General features: G+C 53.7%; 1 protein-coding gene across 1 annotated transcript in view; it reads left to right on the top strand.

Annotated features, from left to right (window-relative positions):
• ZMIZ1 (zinc finger MIZ-type containing 1) overlaps positions 1-27,613 on the top strand; it is a 188,287-nt gene that overhangs the window by 84,913 nt on the left and 75,761 nt on the right. The window lies entirely within an intron of this gene.

The following is a 27,613-nucleotide window of genomic DNA, read 5'->3' as shown; positions in this document are numbered from 1 at the left end:
ATATGTAAAGTGCCCAGCACAGTGTCTGAATGTTGTTAACATTCTCTGCACAGCCAGAACAAGTCATTGAGAAAGAGAAGAAAAAGCGATTGTTTCCTTTCTACATCAACAAAACAGATGTTTTCACTGAATTCATCCATCAGTTCTTTGGAGTGAATATAGAAACAAAAAAAAAAAAACCCAACCTCGTTGCCGTGGAGTCAGTTCCTACTCAAGGCAACCCCATGTGTTACAGAGTAGAACTGTGCTCCATAGGGTTTTCTTGGCTGTAAACCTTATGGAACCAGATTGCCCGGTCTTTCTTCCACTGTGCCCTTGGGTGGGTTTGAACTACTAACCTTTCAGTTAGTACTTAAGTGAAAACCATTTGTGCCAGCCAGGGACCATGTATACAGAAGACAACGTTTAAAGGCCGTCTCACATTGTGTTGTCATAAATCTTCTGAACCCGTCTTCTCTCATATGTGGGTTTGTGCTCCCTTCCATGTAGCTCCCAGTCCTGCATTTGGGTTGTAGCTAATTATAAAAGGGTGTGTGACGTCTCATTAGCCAGTAGCTACTCGCAGAACCTTGACAGGAACAGCATGTGTTGGGACATTGCTATTGTATTGAACTATTTGCCAGGCAATGGTCTTCTATTCCTGATGAAATCTGCAGTTTTAATACTAACTGAAGTAAATACAATTTTGAGAAGGTAAAAATCACTACTTATTAAGGAGACATAGACATACATAGAATATACATCGTTGAGCACCTGCTCAGTGCAGGCTCCGGACCAGGGCTGGGGTTACCATGGGGAACAAAACAGACACGGTTCTGTCTGAAGAAACTCAGGCTAGAGCAAGGGTTGGTGAACTTTTTCTGTAAAGGGCCAGATGGTAAATATTTCAGGCCTCGTGGGCCATGCAAAAGCAGCATAGACAATACGTAAATGAATGAGCATAGAAGTGTTCCAGTAAAACTTTACTTATAAAAATGGCCAGTGGGCCGTGGTTTGCAGATTCCTGGTCTATAGGGAGAAAAAAAGCTTTGATCGAATAATCACAGGCTTGTGTGTATGTGTGTGTGTGTAAATTCAGACTGTGATATATACCATGAACGAAAAGTCAAGGATGCCATGAGAGTGTTAGGGGCCAGGCCAGTCTAGGGTGGGCAAAGGTTTCCCCAAAACCCAATGGATGAGTAAGAGTTGATGTCTTAGTTAGCTAGCGCTGCTGTAATACATGTACCACAAGTGGGTGGCTTTAACGAACAGAAATTTATTTTCTCACAGTTCATGAGTCTAGAAGTTTCAACTCAGGGCAAGGCTCTAGGGGGAAGTCCTTTGTCTATTTCAGCTGCTTAGGTTCTTAGGGCTTGTAGATTCATCTGCGTCATTGTCGGATAGTGTCTGCCTTCCCCCTGTTTGTACGGGAATGTCTTTGTGTCCTTGCTGCTCTTTATGTAACTCAGAAGTGACTAGGTTTTGGATCTACCTACATTGTTGTGACCTCAGTTGATTTATTCCATTGCATTAGATTGGACTATGGAAGGTGATTTTTTACACTACATTAGATTGCATTATGGAAGATTACATCACATTAGATCAGATTATATCCGCAGGTTTAAAAAAAAAAAAAACCATTACCACTGAGTTGATTACAACTCATAGTGACCCTATAGAGTAGAACTGCCCCATAAGGTTTCCAAGGCTATAATCTTTATGGAAGCGGACGGCCATATCTTTCACCTTTGGAGCCTCTGCTGGTGGGTTCAAACAGTCCAGCCTTTTGGTTAGCAGCTGAAGGCTTAACCACTGTGCCACCAGGGCTCCTTCCACAGGTATAGGGGTTAAGAATCCAACACATATTTGGAGGGGACACAATTCAATTCTTAATTGTTAAATAGGTGAAGAAAAGGAGGAAGAGCTTCCCAGGTAAGGGAAAGGCAAAGGCCCTGAGGTGAAGGGGAACATGGCGTTTTGTCAGAACTAAAAGATGGGCAGTGGTTCTGGAGCCCCGAGGTAAGGGACATGTGGCGTGGGGTGAGGCTGAAGAAATCAGCAGCAGCTGTACACAGAGGGCCTGCCTTATTGAAGGTTGTGGTCATGGTACTAAGAGTAACAGGATCATGACTAAATTCACATTTTGCAAAGATACCTCTGGCTACAGTTGAAGGACAGATTGTAGTGGGGGTACAGTGTGAATGCAGGGGCCAGGTGGCAGATTATGGGGAAGTCAGGGTGAGGATGATGGGGGCTTGGTCCAGGAAAGTGGGAGTAGAATAGAGAAAGGGATGAATTTGAAGGATATTTAGGGTATACAACCAAGAGAGGGCATGGGTAGGAGGGAAACGAGAGAATGGGCTGTCCCAGGAGCCCAGCTGCTCCCAGGGGCATTTGGCTGTCACCTGAATTCCCTTATTAGAAGGCAGGCCCTTGTCAGCACCAACATCCACGACTGACCACCTTCCACAGGCTGCTCCTCGAGAAGGACGGGCCTTCTGGTGCCCAGGATCCCCCACACCCCCCAACTCTGTCTGTCCTCTGGGAAAGCAGGGTCCAGTCTGAGCAGGAAGGCTTCAGCTGCTCATTTAATTGCCTGATGAAGTGCCTGCCCTGGGGCAGCAGGTGGAGGCCATGGGAGTTAAGCCCTGAGTCCCAGTTTCAGACCAGCTCCGGCTTGGGCTCCTCTCCTGGCCACGTTGCCCACCTCTCAGGGCTGAAATCTCGGCTATAACGAGGACTTAGCCACCTGCCTCACAGGCTGCCTGTGAGGATCAGATGAGATTCCGTAAACACAGACTTAGTAAGGTGCCTGACATGCAGAGGGTGTCGAGTGAGCATTGCTTCCCAGCGTGTCTCCTGTCCTCTCTAAGTTGCTCTCCCGCGGCTGTCTTCTGGCCTACAGGAACCACACCTCTGGGCCCAGCTGTGAGGGCCCTGGCGGCCTCAGGCAAGCTCCGTGATATGTGGAGTGACCACACAGGGCACCCTCTGCAGTTCTAGAACCCCTCTCTGTCCTCAGAGCTCCTCCACCAGGGTGGCTTCTCTAGCCTCCTCCTTCTTTCCGTCTCTCTCTCTGCTTCCAAATAGTCTAATTCGCTTGTGCAGTTTTTCCCTCTCAGTCTCTCCCTCTTCTTTCTCCCTGGGGGTCTCTGATGTCTGTTTGTCTCTGACTGTGTCCATCCCTTTTTCACTGCCTGTGCCCATCTCTAACGCCCCGTTACTTTCTGTCTTTCTGGGTTTCTCTGTAACTCAGTTCTTCTGTGTGCATACACATTTGTATGTGTACAGGTGGTTCTGTGTGTGTGTGTATGCACACGTGTGTGTGGCTGTGTGGTGTGTGTGTGTGTGGTGTGTATGGCTGCGTGTCTGTGCCTGTATGTGTGGCTGTGTGTATGTGGCGCTTTGTATGTGTATAGTATGGTGTATGGTGTGCGTGAGACAATGAGAGACACACAGCCATACACACCAGCCACACACACACCACACATATCACACACACAGGCACACACAAAGCCATGCACACACACCACACATACCACACCACACATACCACACACATACACATATCATACCACACACATACAAACCACCACACACATAGCCATACACACACCACACCACACACATACACACAAGCACATACAGCCACACACAGAGCCATACATACCACACCACACACACATCTTACACACATACATATACCATACATAGCTTTGTGTGTCCCTGTGTGTGTGATGTGTGTGCTATGTGTGTGGCTGGTGTGTGTGGCTGTGTGTCTCTCTTACTCTCTCCCCCCCATCTACCACCCCTTCTCCTGCTCCATCTCCCTGTCTGTCTCTCTTGTCAGGAGGCCAGGCTGGGGCCAGACAAGGGGACGATGGGATGAGATCATGCATGAGGCGAGGTGCTTTGTCAGGAGCGATGGCATTGAGCTGCGCGTGCGTCAGTGGACTCTGGAGCAGGAACTCGGGCCTGGGGGCAGCGCTGTGCGGCGTGTGTGCTGCATGTATGAGAGACAGAGCCAGACCGTGCATGGAACATGAGCGCAGACCAGACACCGCAGCAAACCCGCCGCCAAGTCAGCCGTCTCCACGTGGGCCCTCAGATACCCAGCCCCCAGCTCTTTGTTCTGGTGCAGCCTTTAGCCTCTGAGCTGCACACAGGAGCACACACACCCAGGCGCGTGCGCGTACGCACACACACACGCGCGCGCACACACACACACACACACACAGGATCCTCCTCAGCAGGAGGCTCCTCGAGAGGGGGGCAGCTGCTCCCTCCCCTGGCCTCTGTGCACAAGGTCACCTGCCCAGCCGCAGCACCTTGACAGCTCCGCCGTCCTCCCCTGAGAGCGGAGCATGCCCACCCCCACCGCCAGCCGCCGCCTGCCAGCCCTCAGCGACTTGGCAGGCGGCACTGAAATGTCAGCCTCCTCAGCACCAAGTGGGTCCATGCCTGCTGACTACGTGAGCACCAAACACCATGCAGTCGCCATGTCTGAGGCCCCCGAGAGCCCTCCATGTGCTGGAGCCATTGTCCATGCTTGAACGACTCTGTTGCCTCAGCTGACCCCTCTGAGCTGCCCAACGGTGCATTAAAATAATAGATTCGGGAATGTCAGAGCCCAAGAGGTGGGGAGCCGGGGACTCGGAGAAGGGGAGGGCCTACCCCAGGTCACACAGGCGAGAGCTGGGGCGCCCACTCCCTGCCCCAGTGCCCTTTCTGGCTCCCTGAGACTGGCCAGCGATGGCTCCAGGCTCACCCTGGGAGATGAGGGGCTGTGGGCAGAGTCCAGAATGTGAGGGCATCCTAGGGGAGGCAAGCAGCAGGCATTGGGAGATGGGAGCATAGAGCTCAAGCGAGAGAGCAGGGCTGGAAGAGGCAGCCCTGGAAACCACCTGTAGAAGAGCAGGCAGCCTTCCTTAGGGACGAGCAGGGGGGTGATTGTCAAACAGAGGGCACAGGCTGACCACCTGGGCTCCACGTGGTCCGCAGATATGCTGAGGTTGGGCTGCTCGGTGATTTTTAAAAACGCCGATCGGTTGTTCTTTGGGAGGTTGCACGACCCAGCCAATGCCCGGCTTCTCTTGAATGGCGGACCTTGGACCTGCACCCCACAAGACTGGCTAGGTTGTGGCTTTCCCCTTTGTCCAGACTTTCCCCACCCCACCTCTTACACCCAGCAATGCATACCCAGCAAGTGGAAACTGCTGGGCCCCGGTGTACATTTTTTATTCTAACCTCTGTTCTAAGCACACTCTCCCGTCCCAGCTGAGCAGCCTGAGCTCTGGGAACAGTGGAAACTCAAGCAAAGTGGATGATTGCTTTGTGTCAGCACACAGATGCTTGGTCTGGTTTCTCGGGAGTGCTGACAGGCTCCAGAGGAGCCCACAGCCTCGGGTGGTATTGGCAGACCCGGGTAGCAGGGGCTGAGACCAGCCGGGGCTCCCAGCTCTGTGGCCGGTGGTCCAGGGGCTCAGGTGAGGCCAGCATTCCAATACCTTCTCCAGCAAACCCAAGGCTCGGAGAAAGCCTAATCTGGGGGCCCTGTGGTGAGTGCCCGACCTTTGTCAGAGGGTTGGGATGTGACACAAGGCATTAGAGGCCAGCCTGGCTTTTCCCACCTCTTCTGCCCACAACTTCTTAAGCCAGAGGAGAGCAGGTCACACGCCATCCGTTTCCCCATCTGAAGACAGCCCTTCCTCCCACTTGCTGAATGGGGGCTCTCAGACCCCCACGGTGGTGGGGACATGTCTGGCCCATCTCCACTATCTCACCTCCCCCACAGCCTCTCTCCGTTCTCTCTGCCTCTGCCCACCCCAGCCTGCAGCCACCTTCTCGTCACCAGGAGGACAAATGGCCTCATTCAGGGACGCACTGCCAGAGCTGTCTCTCCAAGACAAAGCTGTGCGCAGCTTTGCGTGAAAAACTGCTCATGCCCGCCCGGCGCAGGCGGGATTGGTGGGTGCAGATTGCAGGGGGTTTATTAGCTGTTGCCAGCTCCCCATAGACAGCGGGCAGGCAGCCCTCACCCTTGAAATGCCAGGCCACCCTTCTTCAAGGCCTAGGACAGACGTCCTCCTGAACCCTGGCTGCCACTCCCACATCTGAGCTCAGCAAAGCCGACGGACGTGTGGGGAGGGACTTGGCTTCCTTCCTCCTGCCGGCGCCTCCCCCACGCCAGGTCAGATCCCACTGCGGGAAAGTTCCTGGATTTCATCACCAGGCCCCTGGGAACCAGCTCGCTGCGGTCAGATCTGTTTAATGGACGAAACCTGTTCAGGCGCTTACCTCCCCACCCCTTCACTGCTGTCTGAGAGGCTACTGGAGCTGTTAACAGCACTACCATTTTACAGAGAGGCAAACCGAGGCTCCAAGAGGGAAGAGGTAGACTGAAGTCACATGACTTCCTGGTAGCAGGACTTGAACCTCCAGATGGTCACTCTTCTGAGTGACCCTGTGAGCAGGTGGGGGAGGTTGTCCTGGGTCAGTGGCCCTGGGGCCCTCCTCCCCCTGCACTCTCCACCCAACACCCTGAGGGCTGAGGCCTGGATCCCTGCCGCCTCCAGTGCTCTTAGAGAAAGGAGCAGTGCCATAGGGGCCCGAATGAGACAGGTCTGTGAACCCAGTATTCCTAGTCTCAGGAATTGGGGGGAGGGGGCTGTAGAGGTCTCTGGGTGTCAGGAATGAACAGCAGGGGTGGGGGCAGTGCCACGCACAGAAGAGACCAGGCAGATTTGAAAACGGCTTCAAGGCCCAGGAAAGAGGGAGCTGAGTTTATCTGTGGCCACCTTACAGCCATTAAAAATGTGGTCTTCAAAGAATTCTTATTCTGTGGAAATGCTTATGACATAATACTCATTTTTTCAGAAGGGAAATAAAATGGTATATTCAGTATGATCGCAACCAGGTGCAAAAACAAAGCATGCATTTATTGTGGTGCAGACAGCAGAAAACAGAGGGGAATACACCAAAATGTCCACATATTAATAATGGATCCCTCTGGACAGCGGGAGGGGGTGACCCTGGATGGCAGGGAGCACCATGGCTGTGGCGGGTTTCTCTGGAGTTTGGTTTATTGTTTGCAAGGGAGAGGGGAGGTGAGAGAGCCCTCCTCTCCGGGCTGCCTCAGCAGTTCCCGCGAACCCCCGAGGGATAGGCCTCTGCTTGTCAGGGAGGCTACTCTTCCTCTCATCTGCGGGATTAGCTCATTGCTGCTCCCCCACAGAGCCGGCTATATAAGGACAGGGCTGCCGAGGGCCCAGCTGGTGGATCTGTGCTTCCCAGCCCATCTACATGAGGGGGCAGGAGGAGGAGGTCACCAGCCCTGGCAGGGAGGCCTGGGGACCATGACCCTGACAGTCATGCAGACCCTCTCCAGATGGGACTCTTCTCTTACCTGGACCCTCAGCAAGCCCAGTCCAGAGCCCCACCCCACCCTGCCACGGCCTGACTGGGACAGGGAAGTCCAGGAGGTAGGGGGATGAATTAATGAGGCATGGGGTGGGGATGGAGCAGCTGCCCGAGACTCCTCTGCCCCTCCTCCTTGCTTTTTACCAGTCTTCCTTGAAAGCACTTCAGTCACATGATGGGTGTGACCCTGCCACAAAGATTCAAGTATAACTGGTTTATTTAGGAGGGTCTCGAAAAACACCCACAGAGAAGTGGGGGAATGAGACAGGCAAAGGAAGTGCATTACTGCTGTGGGCGCTTGGGGCTCAGTCACCCCAGGGAGCTCTGGGATACAGAGTGGAGCATGTACCTCAGTCAGCCCACCTGAGAAGCGAGGACAAAGGGGTATTGGTCCACCATCTCCCATCTGTTATTGGTTGAGGGCTACCTGGGGGCAGAGGTGGGATGAACTCGACAGCACCTGGGTTCACTCTGCAAGAGGGCAGAAAATGCCCCCGAGTGAGCAGGGTCAGGGGTGTGCACAAGAAGCAGAGGATGTGTGGGCGAGACACACACAGGGCCTGCAACAATGCACTTCCCAAACTTCACTCATTTGTATCCCATCCTCATAACGCCTGCCATATTCCAGTACCTTCACGTCATGCTCGTTTTCTTCATATTTTTACTTCATTATATCGGTTTGGAAAGGAATCCCTGGAAAGGAATCCCTGGGTGATGCAAATGGCTAATGCGCTTAGCTGTTAACCGAAAAGTTGGTCATTCAAGTCTACCCAGAGGTGCTTTGGAAGAAAGACCTGGCAACCTACTTCTGAAAAATCATCCATTGAAAACCCTGTGGAGCACAGTTTATCCTGACACACATGGGGTCACCATGAGTTTGAATCAACTCAATGGCAACTGGTAACTGGTATGAATTTGGAAAGGAAGCTTTATATCACTACCATCAATGGCAGACCTGTCCCTCTTGCCACATTGAGCTCACTCTCAAAATAAAGACAACAAAAACAATACTCTGTCTCCTAGTTTAGCTGGATACAGGTGCCCACACCCGAGCCTGGGGTTGCCTCTCTGCCAGTTAAAAAGTGAGATGAGCAGTCTTAGAAAAGGGTTAAAGACTCACTAGCCCCAAACTGAGGCTCTTCTCCTTGAAACAAAATCCAAAGTCCAGGAAAAAAGCTGATGTGGGAATGGCTTTCTCCCTGGGTCCTGGGACCCACCCCACCCCCACAACCCCCGCCAAGCCTTCTGTGGACCACATCACCCAGTCCGCACTTCAGATGCCCTAGGCAAAGAGGACAGGGTTGATGAAGAGCCAGGGCTGGGCCCCTCCCGCCTCCCGTGGGCACACTGTGCCCACCCGCACCCATTTCTGCCTCTTTCGGTTGCCTCAGCACCATGATGGGTGTGACAATGCCTCTCAAAATTTGGAAAAAAAAAAACAGGAATTTTAAGGGCAAGGAGTGACTAATGAACAACTTCTTGTGCCAGGCCCGCCGCATGCTCTGTGCAGGAGTTACATTCACGTAGAAATGCAGTGCACATGGCCCTCCTCTCACGGTTGGAAATAAACAAACGCTCCCACTCTGTGGGTGAAGAATCACAATAACCCTGCATACAAACACAGCCCTTTCTATGGCCCTTCCATATCCAACCCCATGAGATCCCCAAACCAAAACAACCAAACCCATTACTGTTGAGTCGAACGTGACCCCACGTGTTGCAGGGTAGAACTGCCCCCTAAGGTTTTCTTGGCTGGGACCTTTAGGAAAGCAGATCACTGGGCCTTTCTTCCACTGTGCTACTAGGTGGGTTCAAATTGCCAACCTTTAAGCGCTACTGGGTGGGTTCAAATTGCCAATCTTTCGGTCAACAGCCAGTCGCAAACCACTTGTGCCACACAGAAACTTTGTGAGATCCCCAAGGCAAGTTTATTCCCATTTTAAGGAGGAAACTGAGGCTGTGGAGTGTGGAGAGAGGACCTCAGCAGGGGCAGATCTGGGACTGTACCTCTGGCCAGGGCATCCCTTCTCTGCAGATTGCCGGGGACCTAAGAGTGCTCCCAAGGGACTGGCACAGAACAGAGGTGACACATGTGTGGGTCTTCTGGCTGGGACACCTCAGCTCCTGCCTCTTTGGAAATACCAGGCCATGAGGTTATCATCTTGCAGGCACCCAAGGTTGTCATCCTGCAGGCACAGTGCTGCCTTCTGCCTCCAGCATACAGGCCAAAGTTCCTGCCAGAACAAACCCTGCCCCCTGCTTGCCCCAGGGTGCCCTGAGGATGCCATGGCTGCCCTGCAAGTTAATAAAGCCATCGGTGGCAATTAATTCTACAGAGGAAAGAGCCAGGTAAGAGGATTAAGGAAGCCAGCGCTGTGGTTTTACGATGGAGCTTAGCATTCTCACCCCCGGAGGAGGGATTTCAGGGGATTCGAGGCCGTGAGAGTGAAATGAAGCAAGGACTTGGCACAAAGCAGGCAAGTTGGCTGTGGGATGCCTTTAGCATTGCAAGCCAGCCACAGCCTTGTAAATGCCTTTTGGGTCAGACAGACAGACAGGAATTAATGAGGGTGCAGTTGTAATCAGTCTTGACAACTTAGACTCTCTCACAGCGCCAGGCAGGTCAGGAAGAGGCGTCTGGATTAGAGAAAACTCTTGATTGATGGCCCCTTTCAGTCATAATGATAGCATTATTGGTCCACATTTTCTCGGTCCCCAGCACTGGATCCAGCATCTGGATCATCCACAAGATGATGCAGGTACTCAAGTCAGCCCCATTTTACAGATGAGAAAACTAAGATTTAGAAAGAGTAAGGGCCAGAACTGGGACTCAGACAAGAATATCTGACCCCACAGCCAATACGCAGCCCCACATTCTTTCTGAAGAGGCTGAATTGAAGTCCTGGGAAAGACTTGTGGGTGACTTGAGAGGACTTGTCAAGAGCACCTGACTTGTTTGCAGGTGGAGGTGTGAAGTATTTGGCAGCGATGTGTCCTTGTTGGCAGGTTAAACACCCTCCCATCTTGGAGCTCATTACACACCCACGGTCCCATCTGTGATGTATAGCAGAGAGCTGGGCACATAGCAAGCATCCAGTGCATATCAGGTATTACTGTTGATATTTCCTGCAACAGCCCAGTTTTCAACAATTTTTTTCAGAAGCCATTCAGCTGTGTCATAGAGAGGAATAATGATTAAAAGCATGGACTCTGGTGCAGCCTACCTGGGTGTGAACCCCAGCTCTGCCACTTACCAGTGATGTGACCTTGGGAACGTCACGTCACTTCTCTGTGCCACGGTTTCCTCATTTGAAAAAAGAGGGTAATAATAGTGCCTCATTTATAGGGCAGATGTGTGACTTACGTAAGTTAACGTATGTACAGTGCTTAGAACAGGGCCTGGTAGATAGCAAGTGCTTTGTAAGTGTTAGCAATTTCATTCCAACGTGTTTGTATTCAGACTCTCCTGGGATACCTCCCATACCTGGAGGTAGCACAAAACCCTTGTCTGACCCTGTATCATAGGTTCAGGGTCTGGAAAATATGGAACCTCTATGGTCAAAAACCAAACCCAAACCCATTGCCACCAAGTCGATTCTGACTCATAGCGACCCTACCAGACAGAATAGAACTGCCCCATGGGGTTTCCAAGGAGCAGCTGGTGACTTCAAACTGCCAGCCTTTTGGTTAGCAGCCAAGCTCTTAACCACGGCGCTGCCAGGGCCCCACCTGTATGGTTGTTGTTGTTATTAGGTGCCATTGAGTCAGTTCCAACTCATGGCGACCCTATGTACAACAGAATGAAATATGCCCAGTCCTGCTCCATCTTCATGATTGTTGTTATGCTTGAGCCCATTGTTGCAGCCACTCTGTCACTTCATCTCAGAGGGTCTTCGTCTCCTTGCTGACCGTCCACTCTACCAAGCATGATGTCCTTCTCCAGGGACTGGTCCGTCCTGATAACATGTCCAAAGTATGTGAGACAAAGTCTCGCCATCCTCAATTCTAAGGAGCATTATGGTTGTGCTTCTTCCAAGACAGATTTGTTCCTTCTTTTGGCCGTCCATGGTATAGTCAGCATTCTTCGCCAACACCGTGGTTCAAAGACGTCAGTTCTTCTTCAGTCTTCCTTGTACATTGTCAAGCTTTCACATGCTTATGAGGCAAGTGAAAACACCATGGCTTGGGTCAGGTGCACGTTAGTCTTTAAGGTGACATCTTTGCTTTTCAACAGTTTAAAGAGATCTTTTGCAGCAGATTTGTCCAATGCAATGCGTCGTTTGATTTCTTGACTGCTGCTTTCATGGGTGTTGATTGTGGTTCCAAGTAAAGTGAAATCCTTGACAACTTCAATCTTTTCTGTTTATCATGACGTTGCTTATTGGACCCGTACGGTAGGTAGGGCCAACGTAAATGCCAGCCCCACCCATCTCGGAAGGGAGTAAGAGGTGAGATGGACCTGATAACTCAGCATGAAGGAATGGCCCCTGCCTGAGGCTTCAGGCCGGGAGACCCCCAGCTATCTGCAAGACAGCAGAGGTTCACACAGGGTGAGGAGCACATCCTTCCCTCCCCCAAAGAAGAGAAGGCCAGGTCCTAGTAGGGGAGGCAGGCAGCCTGCAGGAGTGGTGAGCAGAGGAGAGCTGGCTGGAGGGAGGCTGGCCAGCAGTACCCTGTCTGTGCTGTAAGCTGGGGAAGTTTGAGGGCTTCTGTCTCACCAAGTCTTCCCAGCAAGCCTTTCCAAAATCCCGTAAAGATTGGTAGGTGGGAGAGAAAGTAATGTTTATTGAGCTCTTGCTTCATGCCAGACACTGTGCTGGGTATTTTGTGAACATCAGCACTAACCCTTACAGTGACCCAACCCATTTTATAGATTGAGAAACTGAGGCACAAAGAGATTTATTTATTCATTTGCCCAAAGTAACTCAAATCTTTTGTGTAACAAGGAAAAGGAAGAGCAGATAGATGGCTGTGGGTGGATGGGTGGTTGGATGGTTGATTGACTAAAAAGAAGAAGGAAAGAATCAAGAGAGTGAGGGAAGAAGGCTGGAAACCATGGGTCTCAGTGTGCAGGCCCTGGCTCCTCCCCTGCACCCTGGGTTCAGGTCCAGCCAGCTTCTGGGATAGGGCATGCAAAACCTAGATCTGGAATCCAAAAGCATAGGACAGGGGCCCAAGCTCAGGCCTCAGGATCAGGCTGACCTGGACTCGACTGAGCTCCACCGCGTGGGTGCTAGGTATAACCCTGACCTCGTTTCCCACCCTCTCTGGAAATGATGTCTACACAGTGCTTCACGCAGGCTGGCATCTCATAAGGGCTCTGTCCGTAATAGTTCTGAGTATCAGGTCCTGAATAGAAGTCCAGGCTCTGAAACCTACTTGCTGGGTGACTTTATGCAAATCACTTCACTGCTCTAAGCTTGGGGCTGGAGGGGAGGGGGGTTCCAGCAGACCTAGAATCCGGGTCTCCAGGCTGAAGAGCAGTAATTCTGTTTCCGTGGCAACCCAGCTGCCTCCCAAGGGACCATCTGGATCACATCACCCTGGCAAGGTGCTGCCCAGGCAACCAGGTGTTTGTGTTTTGCAGTGGAAGCTCTGCACAGTGGTAATTCCCCTCACTGGGGACAAGGTGGTGGCCAGGCAGGAGACTGGAAGGAGGCTTGGTCACGTTGGCCATGCTGCTGTTCCTGGGCCAGCGAGAGCTCTGGCCAATGGCTTTCTTGGAAGAGCTATTAACAGACACTTTATTATCTTCCTAGGAACATTTCCTGGCTTGTTGGGACCGGCAGTGTGGAAAGCATTGCCTCGGGCTAGGCTCCTGTAGGGAATTCCAAAGGACCCAGTCTCACCTGTTTGGGATGAAGAGACACTATTGTCTCTGGCAGAAAACAGGAGTTACTAGGGGGAGAAATTAGGCGTCTGCCTTTCAAAGGGGCAAATAATTATAATGACAGCAGAAACTCAGTGCAAAGGACCAGCTAAATGCAACCCTTCAACAGATGTGCATCACACACCTACTATGCAGGGACTATGAGAGGCACTTAGGTCTCTCTGAAGATTGTGCTCTCAAGGAGCCCACAGACCACCGACCAGGGGCCCTCTTAGGAAAAGGACAGTGTTAACAGACCCACATTAGCAGGGAGGATAAGGTGGAAGGGGAGAGAAGAGAAGGTGGAGCCCGCTGGGGCCAGCCACTTGCAGCAGAGAGCTTCCGGGCTGGTTTGGAAAAGGAGGGCAGTTCAGCATCACCAGCGCTAGGCCATCTCTTTACACACATAGGTGAGCCCGTCGACTAACAACAGTCCACAAGCGAGAGCTCTTACACCCCTTCTCCGGATGAGGAAACTGAGGCTCAGAGTCGTTAAGTTCCATGCCCAGGGTCACACAACTGGGCAGTTCTGGACCGAGATTAGAGCCCAATCTGTCCAACTCCTGTGGGGCGGGGGGCACTGCTCTCCTGAGTGGGCTTCTAGGGGCATTCCATTTCCTAGAATCCTAAAGCTTGTCTCTGAGCACAGCAAACAGTTCTCTCCCTCTGTCTTTTGGTGTCTTTCTCTCTTCTCTTCTCCCGTTTCCCCTTTCTGTTCTTCCACCTCCATCTCCTTCCCCTCTTTGTCCTCTGTTCCCCTCTCTCCCTTCTCTCTCCCGCTCTCCTTCATTTTCTTTGTCTCTCCCCTTCCCCTTGGGGCCCTGCTTCATGCACCTGGCCCCAGGGTCCCAGCTTTGCCCTGCCCAGGAGTTACCAGCAGCCCTGAGAACCACTGGCCCCAGGATGGTTGTATGTAAGACATGCTGTCCTCGTCCTGTCCTGGGCCGCACCCCCGCCCCAGAAATGCCTGCTGTTGTTCAGCTCTGCCACCCCCTGTGCACCCTCCACTGAGGAAGTGACATAATTGCATAGATTCCCATTTCCCCTAGGTTCTGTGTGGTCCTGAGCCCACTCTCAGATGTGCACCCCAGATGTTTAGAATCACTTCCTCCCAATTAAGCGTATGCCGGGAGGCCAGGAGGCGAGGGGCCTGGGTGTCTGAAGGGCCCACATCTGTGCAAACGGGGCTTGGAAGAGAGAAAATGGAAGCACCTCCTCCCACTGCACAGACGGCGGGAAATTGGTGCACTGTGGGCTCCGTGGGGGGCGGCAGGCAGCTGTAAAATGCGTAGTGATGCCCCATTCGCTTGATTGTCGCCATGTGGGAGAGCAAGCGGGTCCTCAGTGGTCTCCAGAGGCCATCGCGTGCCCACCCCCTGGGGACAGGGCTCTGGTGTGCGCCATCTGCTTCTCCGCCTTCCACCCCAAGTGAAGAGAGAACTGTGGGAGGAGAGCAGCAAAGAGGAGAAAGGCACTGTCCCCGCAGAGGGGCGTTACCACTCAAGGTTCAAGTTTCCTCCGAGGACACCAGGGTCAGTGGGGAGCTGGTGACTTGCAGGGCCAAGGGGGAGATGGAGCTGGTGGCCTGGCTAGGCATCAGGGTTCACATCTGGGCCTCCCCTCCAGGCTCAGAAGCCCATGAAGCCAGGCAGGTGGTACAGATACAGAGGTGGGTCTGGGAGATCAGGGAGCCCAGCCTCACCTGACGGGGATTGCTGCACAGAGCCAGCCACCCAACACCACATGCCACCCAAGCCCTGATGGCCAGCATTTCGGGTTTTGCCGGAAATCTCCTGATGTTTTTATTGCTGTCAGCCCCCTCCTGTTTAAGACCCTGTGCCGGCCAGGCCAGACGTGATTGAGGGCTGGCTCTCAGGCAGCGGGTGGAGGCATCAGACTTAAATCATTTAAGGAATAAGGTGGGGACAGGTGGCTCAGTGACTAATGAGAGGAGGGAGGGTCAGTCTGTGGGGTGTGTGGGGACCAGGTAGCCATCAGTGAATACAAAAGGAGGCCTCATGTGGTGTGAGCAGGGAGGGTCGGTCAGTCCTGAGGATCACCTGAATCCAGTGGGGGCAGGGGGAGGACCCTTGGAGGCCGGGGCTGAACCTCGCAACAGCCTTTGTATTTCTGTACCCACAGCAGGCATCAGCAGGATGTCAGGGGAGCGCCGGGCCATGGAGGTGCACCACCCTGGACTTGGACCCCTTCTCTCTGCTTTCGAGCTGTGTGACTCTAGGGAACTGACCTAACCTCTCTGAGCCTCAGTTCTTGCATCATAAAATGGGGCTGATCAGACCTCCCTCCCAGGGTGGTTTGTGTTGAGGATGAAATGGTGTGGTGGAGGGGACAGCCCCTGCAGGACACCAGCATGGAGTGAAAGCTCATTCGCCACGTCCCCATAACTGAGACTGAATGGGTTGGGGGAGAGAACCCCTTGCCCCAAAAACCAGCTGTGGAGGAAGAAAGCTGAAATGGGGAGGACAGTGTGTGGTGGGCAGGGAAAGGAAAGCACGAGGATGGTGCCTTTTTGAAGATCCCAAGGGGATGTGGGAGGCTGTGGAGGAGCCAGCAGAGAAGCTAGGCCTGCCTGGGAAGGGACGCAGACCTCTAGTCCAGCCCTGCCCTGGCACCATGAGGGACGCCAGGAAGATTGCTCCCCATCTCTGTGCCACGCCCCCTCAGATAAAAATAGGGTATTGGGCCAGGTGATCCCACTCTGATATTCATTCAGAGAACAATAACAACAACGTTGTTAGCTGCTCTCGAGACCAGGCCATACTGCTGCCCCAGAAGGAGGAAGGAGGCTTTGCAGGCTGGGTGCTGGGTGAAAGGAGGTCTAGATCAGGGCTTCAAACCGGTTCGTGCTGGTTCAAACCCCTGCTAAGAATTTGCATTTCTAGCAAGTACCCAAGATGTTATACATAAGAATCACCTGGGGATCTTGTTAAACTGTAGATTCTGATTCAGTATATCTGGAGTGGAAATGCAAATTCTCAGCAAGGGTTCCAACCAGAACAAACCCCATTCACAGCCCTGGTCTACATGCGACCCCTGAGCAGGGCTGCCTTGTGGGGGGAATCAGATAATCTCTCTTACCTCATTTCCCTAGACCTGAAATTCCAACGTTCAGAAGCTTTTCTTTGGATTAAAGTCCTTTTTCCTCTGGAACTTAGTCTTGTTCATCCATTCTGTCACTGAACCACTACAGGGTGAGGGCCATAAGGCCAGGCCCCAGACTCAGGCAGACATGGTATCCAGATCTGGCTCTTTGCAAGCTGGGGGACCCTGGGCCAGTCCTCACCACCCAATGATACGGTCTTGTACATGCAGCCCCCGTGCAGGGCGTCACAAAGAGTGCAGCTCCTGCCCTCCTCCTGGAGGTCAGGAAGCTGAAGGCAGGATGTGTCAGCCCTGTGGCATCACTTCAGCACCCCTGGGACTCTGTAGGCCCCCAGCACAGCCTGAGGGATAATACTTTGCAGGTGAGGCTCCCACCACCGAGGCTCAGGAAACCAACAGTATGTCTGGAAAGACCAAGAATTTAGAATCAGGAGGCTCTTCAAGCAATCATTCAAACATTTATTGAGCACCACTGTATTCCAGGCCCTGTGCTGGGGGCCTGGAACACTGGCGAGGCAAGCAGACATGGTGCTCACCCTTCAGGAGCTCAAAGCTTGATGGGGAGGACAGACTGAGAAGAAATAACGTTTTGGACAATAATGTGATCATAATTGCAATGAGTTTGATGTGGGACAAGTGCAGGGGTGTTGGCGAAGGCTTTGCTGAATAAATGACACTTGCACGGAGGCTCCAAGGAGAAAAATGATCCAGAGAAGAGGCGGAGAAGGCGTTCCAGGTGGAGGGAACAGCGTGTGCAAAGGCCCAAAGTGCAGAGGAATTTGCATTCAAATCTCCCCTCTACTTCTTCGGACCTGGTGTCCCCATGCAAAATGCTTCTCTGAGCCTCAGTTTCCTCATATGTGGAATGGGAGCAGTGCCACTTGCCTTGAAGGGTTCCAGTCATCAGAGAGCTCAAGGGGTATAAAGGTGTCCTAGAACTGGTTCTGTGAATGGTTGAGGTATCTGGAGGCTCTCCTGGCTCCTGGCCTCCACCGACCCCCGACCCCGAGGCCTCTGTCAGTACTGGTTGTTCCTCAGCATAATTAGATAAGTAGGCCAAATTCAGTTACACACCACACTCCCAGGTCTGTCTGGGGCCCGAGGGGGATGTAGCTCCACTTGCTCGGTTCCCAGGGCTGTGCCTTCCTATCGTGTATCTCAGGACACTGCCAGCATCTTAGCTGGGGAAACTGAGGCAGGAAAGAGGCAGCGCTGCTTGGTCCCAAACCACAGCATCGATGAGATCCCTAGGGTGGAATTTCCCTTCCCTCAGAGCCCCAACCTAGCTGCTGGTCTGGGGCTCACCCCACCTTTAAAATTCACTGGCAGGATCCTGGCTGTTTGTCCCCTGGAGAGACCCCCAGATTATTGGGTAGGTGAGTGGGTATAGCTTACCTGCCACACCTGGATTTGTGGAAGTTTCCCCTCCCAGCTGCAGGCTGGCCCTCAGCCGCTGCCCAATACTTTGATTGGCATGTGGGTCTCTGGGGAGGGCAGTTTCTCCAGCAAAGTTGAGTGAGTCAGGGTTTATACCTGCCTTTGAGGGGTAGTAGAGGGACTTGCCAGAGGCAGCCAGACAGAGGAGCCCAAGTTGAGGGCAAAGGGTCCTCCTGGAGACCAGGCGTAACTTCCAAGGACCACATCATGTGAGACCTTGAATGCCAATCTAAAGAACTCGTGCTTAATCCTGACAGCACTGGGGAGCCATGGAAGATTTTAGATAAGGGAGTGACCTGGTCAGATTTGCCTTTTAGAAATCTTTAGCAAATGGAGGCGGGACTAGGGGCCAGAGGCAGAGAGAACAGTTTGGAGGCTGTTTACAGCTGCCTAGACAAAAGCCTGTTGTTGTTGTTGTATGCTGTGGAGTGGGGTCCGACTGCTAATGACCCATGTGTCAGAGTAGAGCTGCCCCATAGGGTTTTCTGGGTGGGGTGGAATTATGCCACATAAGGAGGGAGAGGGATGGATGGTGACTACCATCCATGCTGTGGCCTGGGCTGCCTGCAGGCAGGGCCTCAGAAACTCAGTTGGTGATGTGGGTGTTCTATGCTTGTCCTGGGGTTATTGGTTCTGGAGATGTTGCAAAGCACCTTTCAAGGGGAAAAAAGTCTTAACTTTGGATTGATTTAATTCCAAAATTAGAACAGTTTTATTTATTTATTCTTCCTCCTGATTCACAAAATGAAACATACTAATTGTAGAACAATCAAGACATACAGAAAATTAGAAAGTAAAAAACAGCTGAAGTCCCACCACCAAACGGTAATGACTTGGTGGATTTTCATTATTCTTCAACAGATATTTGTTGAGCATCTACTGTGTGCCAGGTACAGAGCCACCAGGGATATAGCAGTGAACAAAATCTGTGCCCTCATAGAGCTTATAGTCTACCAAAAATAATATGCTTACAAATATGATACAAGTAAATTTACAAAAAGGGGGCCATAGTGGGTTTGCTATTTTAGAACCAGCTTCTTTGCCTTAACCAAAAAAAAAAGCCAAACTCACTGGCGTTGAGTCAATTCCAACTCACAGCGACTCTATAGGACAGAGTAGAACTGCCCCCATGGGGTTTCTAAGGAGTGGCTGGTGGAGTCAAACTGCCGACCTTTTGGTTAGCAGCTCTTAACCACTGTGCCATGAGGGCTAGTATATTACGTATATTGTAGGCATCTTACCTGGCCAGTATACCTTGACGACTTGCTGCAGCCTTTGCAGGGAATCAGTGGAGGTCAGCTCGGTAATGTCTGTTCCTTTTGGTGCCTTCCCAGCCAGTCTTGGGGAGACTGGTGCCCCAGGCGGGAAAGAGCAACTCAGCATCTGCACTGAATACTATCACTGGGAGGGGAAGCTGTGTCCCAGAAAGGGAGAGTGACCTCTTGGTCACACAGCAAAGCCCCCCCACTTGGTGGGCAACATCTCTCTCAGTTGGGGACTTGGGCTCCGGGGCCAAGGAACGCACTGCCTCCCACCTGCTGAGCCCAGCTCTGCAGATCTGGATTTCAACATCAGGCCTCCCACTCCTTGCCCTGCCCTGGCGTCCACCCTCGATTCTCCCCAGACAGACATTCCTGTGTGACCTGTCTGCTCATGTCCAAAGCCCGGGGCTGGTGGACACCTGGGACCACACTGGGGAGTGAGGAAGCAGCCTGCTCTCCTAGGCTGCTGCGGGCTGGGAGTGAGGGGCTAGACGATTGAGAGCACCTGGGACAATGTCCTCACAGGGATAGCCTGGAGAACAGGGAGGGAAGGTGGCAAGAGGTGATGGAGGATTCTTGGCAAACTATAATGAGCTTGAGAAGTTCATGCAACTGTTTTGTTGCTGCCCGGAACACACTGAGGTGCTGAGGCATACTTCTCACTGCCCTTATCCTCATACCTGTCACAGTATGTCAAAGCAGGAGGGCCTCAGCAATCATAAGCCTGCCAGGGCAGGAGCCCCTCTACAACTCTCCATCCACTGCCATCCATCCTCAGCTTACACACTTCGGGTGACAAGGTGCTCACTACCACCCAGGGCTCGTTGTGGCACAGTGATTAAGAGCTGGGCCGCTAACCAAAAAGTCAGCAGTTCAAATCCACTAGCTGCTCCTTGGAAACCCTACGGGGCAGTTCCACTGTGTCCTACAGGGTCACTATGAGTCAGAACTGACTTGATGGCACATAACAACTACCACCCCGGGCAGCCCTGATTGTCAAAAACATTTTCCTTCTTTTGATCCAAATTGAATGCCCCCATCCATCCTCATGATGCATGTGACTTCCCCTGGGGATGAAGAAAGGAATGGAAAGATCCAGGTCTGGCCACCAGCCCCGCTCAGAGGAGGAAGAACAGAGTGGGGCGTATCCTCCCCATCTGAATCCCACAGTACTCCACATCCCAGACTGCTGGGAGAAAAAGGCAACTGATGAGCAAGAGCCCTTTAGAATAGCAAGCCCTCTTATTTGTCTAGCACTTTACAGACTGGAGAGTATGCCATTGACGCTACAGTTGGTGGGAACACAGCAGTGGGAGAGATAGTGTGGGGCTGTAGAACAAGCCAGGAGTCCTGGTCATAGTCCTGTCTCTGCCACTAACTGGTTGTGTGACTGGGGGAAGCCCAGGCCCCTCTCTCAGCCTGTTTCCTCATTTGAAAAGTGAGATAAGATGAGGGCCTCTTTACCCGAATGCTCGATGAGTTGGTGATTCCACATGGGGGTGTTCAGATTGCGTAGAGAACAAGCCTAGACATAATAGGCCACACAGGTGTGGGGGCCCATGAGGGTTGGATGGTTGCTGGGCCAGCCTGCATTGCAGCCCTGGGTCCCCAGCCTTGGGCCAAAGTGTGTGTGTGGCCTCAACGCTCCCCCACCCTCGTCTGAACCTCACTTGCTTCCTCTGCAAAGTGGACAAAGTCCTGGCTGCGCGGGATGTCTGGGAAGCATCAGAAGTGGCATTCAGCTGCCCCAGTCCAGACAGCGAGGTGTGTAGACAGCCCGGCAGACAGACAGACAGCAGCAGGAAGGGAAATTGCATTTCCAACTTCAGGGAGCTCACGTCAGTCCAGTCTCAGGCCATCCGGAAGCCCCCTGTCAAAGCTGTGTCCTGGGAGAAGCAATAAAACCCCAGGACTGCTGAGGCACAGACATTCGAGCCGCCTTTGCTGTCCCTTCCCTTCGGAGACTCCAGAAATCAATGGGAAGAGATTCATTAGAGGCCTGGGTGGCGTGTGCCCCACCACCTCCGGCAGCCCCTTTGTTAACCAGCCTGAGCTTCCTGTCTGAACATGCTGCCTCCACCTGGGAAACAACCCACGCTCTCCCAGGCAGCGGATCGGGAGCCTGGTCTCTGGGCAGTGGGCAAGGATAGCAGGGGCGCTACAAGCCCTTGCAGGCTGTTGTTATCCGATATTCATCCATTCATGTAGCAAATGTAAATGTATAAAGCATACGCCTGGCATATTTAAGGTCCTGTCGATACAACACGTACAAAATAGACAAAAGTCCCTGTTGACATGGAGCTTGCATTCCAGAGAGGGAGACCAACATTAAACAAGATCAATAATTAAAACACAGAAAGCTCACCAGTCATAAGTGCTAAGGAGAAAGCTGGGGCAGGAAAGAAGGGTCAGATGAAATGTCAGGAGGGGTGGCAGTTTGGGATAGCGTGACCGGGAAAGGCTTCCCTGAGGCTTCATCCCGCGTGTCTGCCCCAGGAAGTACGGGGAGGCTGGAGCAGAGTAAACAGGGAGACTAGATGGAAATGAGGTCAGAGAGGTGACAGGGGACAAGGTCGTGCGGAGCTTGCAGGTCATAAGCTGGGAGCCACTGGACGGGAGGAGGGTTTTAAGCAGAGGAGCGACATGCTGTGACTTAGGTTTTAGCAGGATCATCTTATTTTATTGAGGTTTATCAGTGTGATCTCCTTTGGTCCTCCCTAGGACCTGATGCTAGGGGGCCTTGACCCCATTTTACAGAGGAGGAGACTGAAGTCTGGGAAGACCACTTGTCCAGGGCCACACAGTCAGTCAGTGCTTGTTCCCTTAGCTTCAGCCTCCAAATCCAGGTGCTTCCCCTCCCTCCGCAGTCTCTGAGTGGGAGGGCATGGTTGGTTCCTTCCTGAGTCCACTCCAGCCCAGGGGGGCAGCACCAACCCCGGCCTGCCAGCCCCTCTGCCCAGGAGCGTGATGCGCATGTGCTCTTGCAGGTACCCTGTTGGCCGAGAGAAGCTGCTGTGGCATCCCGGTGACATGGGCAGACAGCCTGGGGCCAGTCTCCTGCCCAGCCAAGCAGGTAGAAGGGCAGGTGGCTCCTGAATGAAGCCACCTGAATGACCACTTTGTGCCCGGTTCTCAGATTTCCCCCAGAATCCTCTCTCCTCCTTCAGCCTGGCAGGAGGCTTTCCTGGATCCCCAACAACCTCACAATCATAGGGCTTCTCGGAAGTGCAGGTACAGGGCAGGGGCAGGTCTTGTTTTTTTTTTTTTTTTTTTTTTTGATGAAATGATTATGGGGTTTGGCAGTAGCCAAATGCAGACTTCTGAGAATAGAGCCTGGGTCTGGGGTAAATCCAGAAGGGCACGGGGTGCAGTGACAGGGATTTCCGAAGCATGGAGGTCTCATGTTCCACCATGCCCCCAACCTCCCGCTCAGGTAGAGGCCTGGCCACCACACCATCTGCCAACTCAAAATGGCAAGTTCATGCTTGCAATTGCACAGATGCTGAACACAAAAAAGCAGCAAGCACAAAGGAATAAATAATTTTAATATAGGTAATGTGGTGTGCTGGAAAGACTATAAAACAGTCAGGGACAGAAGTTCTCATCACAGTTCTTAACTGGCTGTGTGACTTTGAGCAGGGTACCCTCCTTCTCTGGATCATGGAGTACCATCTTGGGAATAGAGTATGATAGTTACAAGTACAGACTTTGGAGCCAGATTGCCGAGGTTGAACCCTTTGGCAAGTTGTCTAAACCTCTCTGTGCCTCGGTTCTACCCTCTGTAAAGTGGGAATGATAACCACACTTATCAGAAAGGGCTGTTGGTAAAGATCTATGCATGGAAAGTGTCTAGAGCCATGCCTGGCACACAGTAAGCGCCAGCTCTGTATTATCACCAGGATAGGGGAGACTTGGATCAGCCTGAAGCTCCCAGCTCTGTGTTGCAGGTAGGAGCATGCCCTCCTGGCTGCGCCGGTGTGTGGGTGGGGTCGAGAGGCCTGGCAGGATGCTGTGCAGGTGATGCCTGCATTGCCCAGGAGCTGAACTTCAGCCACACCTTCCGTTGTCAAAACTGTGAGTGAAGAATTGAAGGGTTGGCCAGGTAAAGGAGGAGGAAGGAAAAGGGGGCAGAGGAAACAGTATCATTATGACATGGGAGGTTGAGCCCTGGCCCCCTCAATGACTCCCGCTAAATACCGCTGTTTGACCCTTTTTGACTGTTTAGCTGGAGGAAGACAGATGGTCCCCAGCCAGTTACTCCAGTATCTGTCATTTAGTGAGTGTCGATGCTGCCCTGAACTCCCTTCTCTGTGTTCTGAGAAGGACCAGGTGTGCAAAGGTGGCCAGCTCAGGCAGCTCCCAGGGCCTGAGTGTGGGTCTGACACACTTACACGGACACCTGCTCGGGGCCTCCTTGTTGACTTCACTCTCCCTCCAAGTGCTCAAGCCCACATGGGTGACATCACAGTCATTCAGATCCTTGTTTAGACCGCTGAATCAGCACCCGCCTCCCCCAAGACTGAGCTCTGTGGCTGAGAACCAAGAGCCCAAAAGAACCACCTCAGGGGTTCATTGTTGTTTCTCCCCAGTGGAGCCAGCATGGCTTCTGTATGCCAGTCCTTCTGAGTGGCCGGCGGACCCGGGCCTCCCACCACACAAAGCCTTACCCGGGAGGTGACCCAGCCAGGAGACTGGAAGCCTGGAGGCGGAGCCACTTTTGACCCCTGGGTGACCTACATCCAAGGGGGCTTTGCTCTTTTTCTCCTTACTGGCCGGGCCTGGGACAGACTCCACAGGCCAGCTCTAGGCCGTCCCTCTAAGGTGGGCCCTGTGCCCCAGCAGGCTTCCCCACCCCCCTCCCCAACCCCGGGCGTCCCAGTAGTTGTGCCCCCTGCCTCCTGCCGGGCTGTACTGCAGAGGTGGGCTCCGCACGACAGGCCCTGACAGCTGGACAAAGCATCCTCCCTCCCTCACCCGCCGCCTTCCGGGGCTGCGGCGCCGGGACGCACTGGCGGCTCCGCCTCGCCCGGGCCCACGGCAGAGGAGTTCAAACACCCGCGAGAGAAGCCACCCGGCTATTGATCCTGCACCGGGGCCTCCCGAGCCGGCGCAGGCCGGCATTCATCAAGGAGCCGCCCGGGGGCTGCCGTTCGCCCTTTCTTCTTCCTTTCTTCTCCCAAGTCATCCCCCGGCTGTGCCCCCCTCGCCGGGGTCACTTGGAGAGCTGCCGAAGTGACTTCGAGCCGTGGCGGAGAGCGCCTTTGTCTGCGGCTCTTTCCTGTAGATCCTTATCAAGGCGGGCGCCCAGGGGGCGGTGCGGCGCGCTCGGCCCCAGGCGGTTAAGCAAATCTTTGGAAGTTGCGAAAGTCGAGTTGGAACGTGGGGTAAGTGGGGAGAAGCCCTTCTGAAGCAGGGACTGGTTCAATTGTCGATGTTTCTGTAGACCCGCGGTGTAGCAGTAATAAGAGTTTGCTAACCAAGTGGGTCGGAGAGCCGCTTGAATTGGCACGGAGGAGGCCTTGAAATTAGCATGTGAAAACCCGAGCTCTGACTTGAAGGCCTCGGTGCTCCCTGGTGGAATGCACGCTTGAAAACAATTTGTTTTCCTAATTGCATAAATCTGCTGGTGAAGAAGTTTCTACTTCTCTTTTTTGGCTTACCTGGGAAAACTCCAAAACAGTTGGTCGTAGGCCTGAGGGGCGCTGGAATCCCTTCAGGAGCTTAAATAAGCATAGGAATGTTCCTCCCTGGCCCACCCTGGGGCTTCTTCCAGAGCAGGGCTGTGGGAGGGAAGGGAAGAGGGCTGTCAGTTTCCCAGGCAGTGCTTTCAGGTCTGTCCCCTCTGGTGTAAAGCTCTGCCAAATTCCAGCCCAGGTTCTCACCCAGTGCCCGGGACTGACCACCTGATATTAGCACCTACAGGTATTTGAGGGATGAACCTGGGAGTCTCTGTCATTTGGGTCTTTGGTGATTCAGAAGGCACTAAGGAGCAGATTGATATTATGAACCTGAACTATAAATTGTACCGAACTTGGGGAGGGAGCAAGGGGTGTTCTGGTTACTTGAAATCTTAGCTGTCTGAATTGTGGATTATCAAGGTTCAAGACCTAACACTGTATTAAAGCCAGATTAACAGTAGAAACCGGGTCTAAGGGACACCCATCTCAGTATTTTCTTCTGAAAGCCAAGTTTTCACACCCCCTCTGTTTCTGGGTGGTGTTGGCTGAGCACTGGGCTTTGGAGTAACTCACCTGGGGGATTTGCAGTGATTGGCTGGGCCAACCAAAGTGAGAAGATGGGAGAGTCTTTACTGGTGGGAGGGCTCTTCCCTCTTGGGGCCCCAAGCCCCTATGGGGCTGCTTGGAGGGCAGGGCCCCTAGTGGTGCCTCAGTCAATAAATTACTGTCCCCAAAGAGGCTATCATCTGTCTCAAGACCTGCCCAAGTAGGCCTATCAAGGAAGGCTTCTCAGAGGCGGAGAGACTGGAATTTCTGCAGAGCCAAGGAGGGAAGTCCTCCTTCCCCTGGCTGCCCCGGAGTTGGCCCCGCAGGAAGAGGGTGCCAATTAATCTCTTTTGCAGGAAGCTAAATCTTGTCCAAAAGTCACCAAGTTATGAAGTATAAATTAATCCATTTAACCAGCTCCTCAGAGGGAAGCCCATGACAACTCCATTTCCAAATGCCATCCCCAAAAGTGATATTTCAAATGGCAGTGGGTGGGATTAGAGCCTGCTAACGATTTATGTCAAACAAGGAGTAAGAACATAATGTAGACAAGATAAGTGATTTGTCTCAGCCACTTCCAGGGCGGGCAGCAGGACAGACAGGAAGGTTTCCCGGTGAGCCAGAGGCTCAGACTGAGCAGGGGGAGGGGGAGTCTTGTCAGGAGAAGCATTCTTAAGGGGAAGTGGAAGTGGTCGATTTCCCCACTGGTCAGTTTCCCCTGATGGCCCGGAGAGCAAGGCAGGGTAGTCCAATACAGAGGAGACTTTAAAGATGGCCTGGCTACCTTTCCTTGGAGGTTAATGACCGGTGATGTACCTTTCTAATTATCTGGGGCTGTTAGGTCACCATTCAATTAACTTTCCCTGGCAGGTGGGCGGGGTCGGGGCTTTAAAATGTAGCTTCTCCCAAGTGAGTAAATGACGATGGGAAGTGCCCATGGAAGAGAGAAAGGCGCAGAGATCTTTAAGTGGGGCCGTGGGTGGGCTTCCAGGGGTGTTTGCGAGGCCGGAGGTGGGGACGAGCCCTGCTCAGAGGTGGGAGCCTTTGCGACAGGCAGGCTGGAAGGAAGAGGCTGTGGTCACCACAGGATGCAAAGTCAGGAAGGCAGCAGTTCCCGGGGCGGGGCAGGGCCGCACGTAGAGCCGCCCCCGGCTTCCCTCCCGCCGCCGGCCCCAGGGCACAGGAACTCCCCGAGGTCGAGCAGCCCGACCGTACGTGAGCCGACTCACCCTGCCCCAGCCCCGCGCTCGGGGAATGCCGGGGCGGCAGGGGACCCTATGGCAGGGAAGATGCCAGGCCGTCTGCCTTCTTCGCCCCCTACCCGGTTCCGAAAATCCTTTAAGAGGAGGTCGCAATCCGGATGCCCCCAGCCCTGCCCCGCCCTCGTGGCTTCCCGCCACCTCCTCCCCTCCCCCCGGCCGAGGCCGCCTCCACCCCTTACCCCTCCCCCCGGCGTGGACCCTCATTAGCATGACCACTTGGGAGGATTCGCTTGGGGGGCGGGAGACACCCGAAGTCCTCCACAGCCAGCGCCTTCCCGGCGGCCCCCTAGGGCGACAGCGCTCCGGGAGACCCACTCGCACAAGTGTTGCTTCCAATTGATTGCCACGGCGGGGGAGGGACGAGGCCTGGTCGCCGCCCCCGCCCCGAGGCTGGAGCGCCACTCGTTGGGTCCTGCGTTCGCTCGCGGCGGCGTGCACCAGCACCACCCCTGCGTGCAAGTTTGAAATGTGAGCTGCCTCCAATTCATATTCACTCACGCTCTCTCGCAGCAAAGTAGCTGGGCCGGCGGGCGAGTGAGTGCGGACGGCGGGCTAGGGGCGGGGGTGCGGACGGCGAGTCTCGTGGGGCGGGAGGGCGCGCGCGAGCCGGGGCTCCCTGGAGACGCCGAGGCAGGTCAGCTCGCCTTTCATCTTCCTCGCGCGCTCCTCCTCCTCCCTCCCCTCCCCCCGCCGCGGCGCGCCCGGCTTCCCCCGAGCCCCCAGCCCCACGCAGGCGAACGTGGGAAGTTTGGCCGGCGCGCCCCGGGAACCCCAATCCCCCGCGCGCCCCCGGCTCATCGCTGTCCCCGGAGGGCTGTCGCTTGCGCCCGGGAGCGCGGCTGGCTGCCTCCTCACCAGCAGCGGCTCCATTAGCGGAGCCTCCGCCTGTGATTGGCTTCGCCCGGGAAGCTGGAGACGGGCGATGAATAATTGATGTGTGCGGTGCGGTAGCCGGACCGCGGCGGCGGTGGCGGGCAGCAGCGAGCGGGAGCGCGGGAGCCGGAGCGCCCTCGGAGCAGGCAGCGCGGAGCGAGG

The sequence above is a fragment of the Trichechus manatus genome, unplaced genomic scaffold, assembly GCF_000243295.1.
Source record: "Trichechus manatus latirostris isolate Lorelei unplaced genomic scaffold, TriManLat1.0 scaffold00106, whole genome shotgun sequence".
NCBI classification, from domain to species: domain Eukaryota; kingdom Metazoa; phylum Chordata; class Mammalia; order Sirenia; family Trichechidae; genus Trichechus; species Trichechus manatus.
This window is presented reverse-complemented; position numbering and strand designations above follow the sequence as displayed.